General features: G+C 41.4%; 1 protein-coding gene and 1 long non-coding RNA gene across 2 annotated transcripts in view; both read right to left on the reverse strand.

The window, feature by feature from the left end:
- LOC114700724 (alpha-1-inhibitor 3-like) overlaps positions 1-6,930 on the reverse strand; it is a 176,328-nt gene that overhangs the window by 944 nt on the left and 168,454 nt on the right. The window lies entirely within an intron of this gene.
- On the reverse strand, positions 4,401-6,880 carry LOC114683486. Its single transcript, XR_005091181.1, has 2 exons — positions 6,702-6,880; positions 4,401-5,955 (listed from the first exon to the last, which is right to left on the reverse strand). It is a non-coding gene; the product is annotated as an uncharacterized LOC114683486 (long non-coding RNA).

The following is a 6,930-nucleotide window of genomic DNA, read 5'->3' on the forward strand; positions in this document are numbered from 1 at the left end:
TACAGGGAGTGATCCGTGGAGACGTGTGTCCTCTCAGATGCCTTTCTATATTTCTGATTTTTTTCCTTCAGTATTTCTTGAACTCTTCTATTCTGAAACATTTGGCACTGAAAACCCCCATTTTATTCCCCAGTGCTGGCTTTGCTCTCTCTCTTTGGTCATCAATGACCACTCAGGCTACAATTCTCTCTCATCCTTTTATTCCTACTACAATTCTTTGTATAATTCTTCATCTTTGTGTTGCTATATTCAGAAGTAGATTTGTGTGTCTTTCCACCAATAGACACTTCTTTCTCAAACGGATGGTCCATTAGGTTATTTGAACATGTTTGGTTCTGCATAATTGTTTGGACAAACAGGAAGAAACAAGACATCAGTGGCTGAATAAATTGAAATCTTACAAATGTTTGTCACACTCACAATCTTTTATTAAGAGTTGATTTGGCCAGTCAGGCCTATATAATGTGCCACTGTCTGAAAAATAATTGTTTTTAAACACTGGGTGCAATGGTATATACAAGAAATATCTGCATTTGAGAGGCTGAGTCAGGAGGATTGAGAGTTTGAGGTTAGCCTGGGCTGCATATTGAGAAACTGTCTTAAAAAAAGGAAGAAAAGGAAAAAAGAGAAAACTTCAAGTTGCTTTAGGGCGCTTCCTAATCCCTTGCTCACCTGTCTCATAGTAGTCATAGACTTTCACAATGGCAGGCTGCAGGTTCCTAACTGGGATGTCTTGTTGAATGACGAAGGAAAAGGCCAGTGTCTGATTGGTCACCTGGCAAAGAGAGAAAAGTAATCCAGAATCACATCATGGCGGTGGCCACTGTTTTTCTTCAGCATCACTCAGTCCCTCGTATTGGAGAAACAGTTATGCATGGATAGCATTTAACCTCTCAGTCACTGTGTTTATAACTGCTCAAATATGTGGATGGTGATTGGATTTTAGAGTAGAGACGTGAGGAACTGAAGTAGAGGCTCCTGGGAGTATATGAAACTGTTCTAGTCTGTTAAACCAATCCAAAAATCCATATTCCTCCCCAGTGTGTGATGTAGGGCTTTGTTCAGGGTGACAGTTAAGCCCTTTGACCTGCTGACTTGGGAGTCTATGGTAAGTCCCAGGAAAGCCAGCAATGAGGAAAGGGAATTTCAAGATTTGTATATTACATTATTATTATTATTATTATTATTATTATTATTATTATTATGTGTTCATATATATACTAGTGGAGGCCAAAATGCGGGAATTAGATCCCTGGAACTGGAGATACAGGCATTTCTGAGTTGGTGTGAGTTATAGGAACTGAACTCTGGTCTTCTTCTAGAGCAGTAAGTTCTCTTAACTGCTGAGCCATGTCTCCAGGCCAGGAATGACAATTTAAAATATCATCTAGTATGAGCTGAGGGAATGTGCCTCCCCAAAAGGCTTCCTAGAGACCTACTTTTTTCCTGCCTTATGTTTCCATAAAGACCCACCTAGACATGTCTGGGGAGGCAAGAAGTATGCTCACCTGATCTACATCGATCAAGGAGTGTCCACTAGACATGTCTGGAGAGGTAAGAAGAGTGCTCACCTGACCTACCTAAATCAAGGACTGTCCACCTAGACACAGTTAGGGAGGCAGGAAGGACCCTCACCTGATCCACATATAATAAGACATTGTTGTTGCTCACTTCTGTTCTGCTCACATGCTCTGATCTTTCAAGCTGGAATGAGAGAAAAACACTGTGTTACTGAAAAGGCAAAGGCCTTGGGGGTGAAGAAGGCAAATGAACTGAGGGATGGGAGATGATAGAAAGAGATGTTACCAGTTCATTAAAGTGAGTTGGAAGAGACTTTCCAATAAGAATGAAAATACATGAATAAGACTGTTAATGCCACTCCACTAGAGGCCTGACAGAATATGACCTGACTTAGTAATCGGTATTTTTGACTTTTGTTTGAAGGTGAAGTGGTCCTGCATTCGATAGTACTCACCTTACATTCTCTGTGCAAGTATCTTTCTCTGTACTCTGCTATTGATCTTAGCTTGCTGTTAATTTTCAAAGTTCTTAAAACACCACATCTACAATTTTGGTACTTAATAATATTTTCCCCTGAATCATTATTGACTAATTTCATTATGCTTTAAAAATTGTTATTAGCTAGATTATGAACTCAGTGTACTCAGACATCTTTCTTATATTTCTTCTGCTGGCTGCTATCACAGACCATACCTGTAGTTAGAATTATATAAATCAAATTTTGTTAAATTAGTTTTGGTTCAGGATGGCATTATTATGATGATGTTGGCAAGTTTCTGGTCTGAAGATACAGAAATCCAAACATCTGGTCCACCTACCCTTTCACTGTTGGTTTCAATGGAATGAAACCAGACACCATCTTCACATCAACAATCACCATGTTGGAGGCTGGACGGCTCCCTGTATAACTGCAGACCAGAGATGTGAATGGAAGGAATATTTTTAATGCTTTGAATCTTGCCTCCTTGGAGCTCAAGCAGCAATTCCTGATATTCCCTCTGTGATTTTTCCATACTTTAAAATATATAGTCTTTACTGTAAATATAAATAATTCTGAAAATAGACTTCATAACAATATCATCTGGGAGTTCATTAAAAATAGAGGGATCCCTGGGGTGGGCTTGCCAGCCAGCATAGTCTTCTCAGAAAGCCTGGGCCAGTAAGAAACCTTATCTCAAAAACCTAAAATATGTGGAACCTGAGGACTGACAGTTGTCCTCTCATTCTGTTTCTGTCCCCCCCTCTCTGTATCTCTCTTTCTGTCTCTGTCTCTTTCTCTCTGTCTCTCTCTCTCTCTCTCTCTCTCTGTCTCTCTCATACATACACACACACAGGTACACATACCACTGTTGTGGAATATTAGTTTAATGATGCAAAGATGTGTTGCATTCTTTTATGTTGTATGTGTTTAACTCTGTAAAGCTGTGTTACTTTGTCCACCTGAAGCAACTAATTGGACTAATAAAGAGGGGAATGGCCAATAACTAGGGAGAAGAGAGGGATAGGCGGGGCTGGCGGGCAGAGAGAATATATAGGAGGAGAAATCTAGGCTCAAGAAGAGGAGCAAGAAAAGGAGGAGAGGATGATCGGCACCAAGAACCAAGCCACCATCTACACAGCCAACATGGAATAAGAAGGAAAGCAAGATATATAGAATAAAGAAAGGTAAAAAGCCCAAGGGCAAAACATAGTTAAAGAGAAATTGGATAATTTAAGTGAAGTTAGAAAAGCTGGTTAGAAACAAGCTAAGCTAAGATTGGGCATTTATAAAATAAGAAGAAGTCTCCATGTTTTTATTTGGGAGCAGGGTGGTAGGCCCCCAAAGAGAAAAACAACAAGCTACACCCCACTACACTGTGGGAAACAAGATCATAGGTCACACTGTGGATGTCTTCTTTCCATCCAAGATCCCTTCAGTTTTGCAGTTAGCACCCACTGCTGGCTACAGTTTATACCAAGTTTTTGACACGTGTCAGAAGAACAGAATATCTTTTTTTCCCTCTAGAAAAATGGAATCTTAAGAGACCAGGAAGGCTTGCCTTTGTTGGTGAAGAAGAATAGCCCACATTAAAGTATCATAGAAAAAAGAATAATCTATTATTTTACTATGATAAGTGGGTGAGAAAGGAACCAGAAAAGTAGACTAATTAGAGATTATAATTCTACAGTTCTTTGTTGTTTGCTTTGCTGGAGTCAAGTGTTTATTTTTTTGACAAAGCAAAATCCTAACGAAGAGCCTTGCTTTGGATATCTCTGAACCCATTCTGTGAAGAGATCTAGGAAGACAACACTGTAGTAGTCAAGAGAGACAGAGGCTCATACCTGATTTCTAGTGAGATCTGGAAGCTGTTGTGGCCTTTGGGTTATCACATGTCAGAGGTTCTGTCTTGTACCCGCAGAGTGAATGCAGACTCCTGTTTCTCCAAGTGCACGTTGTATCTTAGCGTTGTCTGACAAGTAGTGAATAGAAATACTTTACATCCATTGCACTGGATCCTTGGATCAATTTCTCCCAATTTGAGCATGATGTGTGCAGGTAGGCAAAGGGATGCTTTCCATTTTGGGAAAGGACGTTCCCAGCTGTATATTCACCACTTCCCCAGAATCTTACCTGAGCATACACACATCCTTCCCCTGACACGTTGATGTCATAGTCCCCAGGGATGTCTGGTAGTGGGGCCTGCTGCAGCAACAGGCGATTACTGTTCTCTATTTGGAACTCTCTAGAAAATGTCCCTGAAGACTGGATGGTCACCAGAGGAGTTTTCTGACTTCTAGAAAAAGTAACTGCTCCATACTTGGACAAAGCATGAAGAGCCACCACAGTGTCCTGTGAGGGATGAGTGTAAAAGTTCAGTTTAGCGTCAGTATGGAAGGGCTCAGGCTCTTCCTGAGGCTGTGACAAAATTGTCCTGAGGTTTTGTCTCTAGTTATTTGATCTCTAGACTTTAATTTAGGAAATATCTGAGAACCAAAAACATCCACCTAATTTCCCTCCTTACACAGAGCATATGCAGATTTCCCTCAAACCAGTACAAAGAATAAATCCAAATTAGATTTTTCTTCTAGCATTTACTGTTTTTCTTCCTTTGTCCTTGATTCCCGTGAAGATGCCGAGCATCTGTCGACAAAATCACGTTCTTGCTCTCACCACCAAACTTTCTTCTGCACTGAGGAACACTCAAGAGACATCAACATCATGGCCAAGTGCCAGTCACGATCCAATCTTATCAAATAAAGGAAAAACTGTGATCTAGTCCTTCCTCGCCTTGCTCCTCAGCAGCATACTCTCTGGGGATGTACTCCATGCTCTAGAGAGGATCTCTCCCACAGGATCCCTCCTTATCCCAAGTCAGCTCCAGATACTATCCTGACTGCAGAGCCCAAAAAGAGAACAGAAACATGCAGTGAGGGTTTTACTGTATTTACAATGCAGACTTCCTGTTGAGGTAAAAGACTGAAAGAATTGAATGCAAACAGGGTGGCTAATGTCATGGAAGGTTCCTGTTGGTACATTGTTCTCCTTTAGAGGAACTGACCTTCTCACTATACCTCTCTGAAGATTAACTCTGCCATATATGCCCTGAATATAGGAGCATCATTTATAGACACTATGGTAGATGTATATTTTTGGAAACTATTACCTCATGAGAATTATCCTGACTAGATGATAAAGCAAATGGTTTACAGCCTTGATTGGATCTAACTGTCCTGAGGTAAAGCAGGCCTGCAGGAGTTCTACTAGCTTGGGGAAAACCTGAGGGCAATCTCTCCATACATAAGATTGGGAGAGTCTGTCAGGAGAAGGGGAATCGCCTCACCTAAGAGCAGCACGATGATAAAGATGCAGTTTGGTCCAGTTAGCATCTCTTAGGTACTCATTGTGCTATTCCAGCGTGACGGATTATATAAGGATTCTGGACACCTCAGGGTTTTTGCCATTGTTTTCTATCAAGTTTTGGGTCTGGGTCAGAAGTCCTCAGCAACTTAGGCCTGTTTCACTAAATGTGGTATGAAGAGACCTCTTGTGTCTGAACACAGGAAGTAGGAAAATTCATTATGGAATGTATCATCCCTCACTTCCTATAGACTCAAAATACCCATGAGGAACATGTCCTTGTTTTTTTCCCTCCTCTTCCCTTTTTTCTTGTTCCTGCATCTCTTGTTCAAATCCCCTCACTGCATGGGACTCTGAAGGAAAGTCACCGACCTGTGTGGAAGAGAAGCCGCCATGGGAATTCTGCTGCTTTGTGATCCACTTCACGATGCGCACTGCCAAAGCCAGGTCCTCAGGGGCTGGGGCTGGCTGGGCAGTGAGGAGAGTGAGGAGGATGTAGGAATTCATCTCCACTTCAGCGGAGGGAGCCTGGGGTTTGTACAGATACCTCTCTGAATTCCTGGGTTTCTGAGGTCTTTCCCAATGGACGGAGTTGTCTTAGGGTAAAAATAGAGAAATAACTAGAAGTGTGAGTAGCCAATGAATGACTGTATGTCTCTATCTAGAAAGAAGGATATATAAGAAAGTTGTAGCGGGTTTTAAGTTTTCGCTCAGAATAATCCCAGATTTATTATTAGCAGTAAAAAAATCTGCTGGTATGATAGGGTAGGACTGAGAAAGATATGAAGACAGAAATTTGTAAGCTGTTAACTAAACTACACCCTCAGTGATGTTCTAGCAGCGTTGGTGAGAAGACAAGAACAGACATGATTCTTTCACTCATTAATTCCCTCACACCCTACAAAACATCACTAGTTAAGTGTTCAGTCCAAATGACTCAGGAAAGTTTCCCATTGGTTTCAGAATTGCAGTTGAAAGAGCAAAACCTTGAGCATCGGTTCTTTTTTCCTGTTCTTTACAGTGTTGCCTCCTCCTGACAGGTGTATGTGTATCAGAGAGGAAAGTTAAGCTTTAGCTACATTTCCCTTTGTAACGGTAGTTGGAACTGTGTGCATTCTATTGTGATATTACATTTGTTCATTTGAGTCACACTAGGAGAAAACACTGAAGAGAAGGTGTTGCGTGTAGAAGAAAGGCTAATTTCCTAATGTGTCAGTCCAAGGAGAAACCTCAGAGTGCCATGGGGACGAACTAAAATGTAATACTATTTCCACACATCGTCTGCTCCCGTTTCCCGTCACTGGAACTGGATGGAGACAAACACGCTAACACACATTCCTACCTTCCTTTACAGCTTCAGTATCAAGTGATTTTAGGACTTCATTTCTCTTGTCCTGGTTCCCTGCCAGAGTGAAAGCATAGGCCAGCAGTGCCTTGGTGTACACAAAGTTGCCATTTCCCCTGTCCTCTATTGACTTCCAGGATGACTCCAGGCAGGTCAGCGCTTTGGAGACAACAGGTTGCTGTTGCAGAACAGTGAATCCTGAGCATTGTGAAAAAGTGTCCTAGCA

This window comes from Peromyscus leucopus, chromosome 3, assembly GCF_004664715.2.
Source record: "Peromyscus leucopus breed LL Stock chromosome 3, UCI_PerLeu_2.1, whole genome shotgun sequence".
NCBI classification, from domain to species: Eukaryota; Metazoa; Chordata; class Mammalia; order Rodentia; family Cricetidae; genus Peromyscus; species Peromyscus leucopus.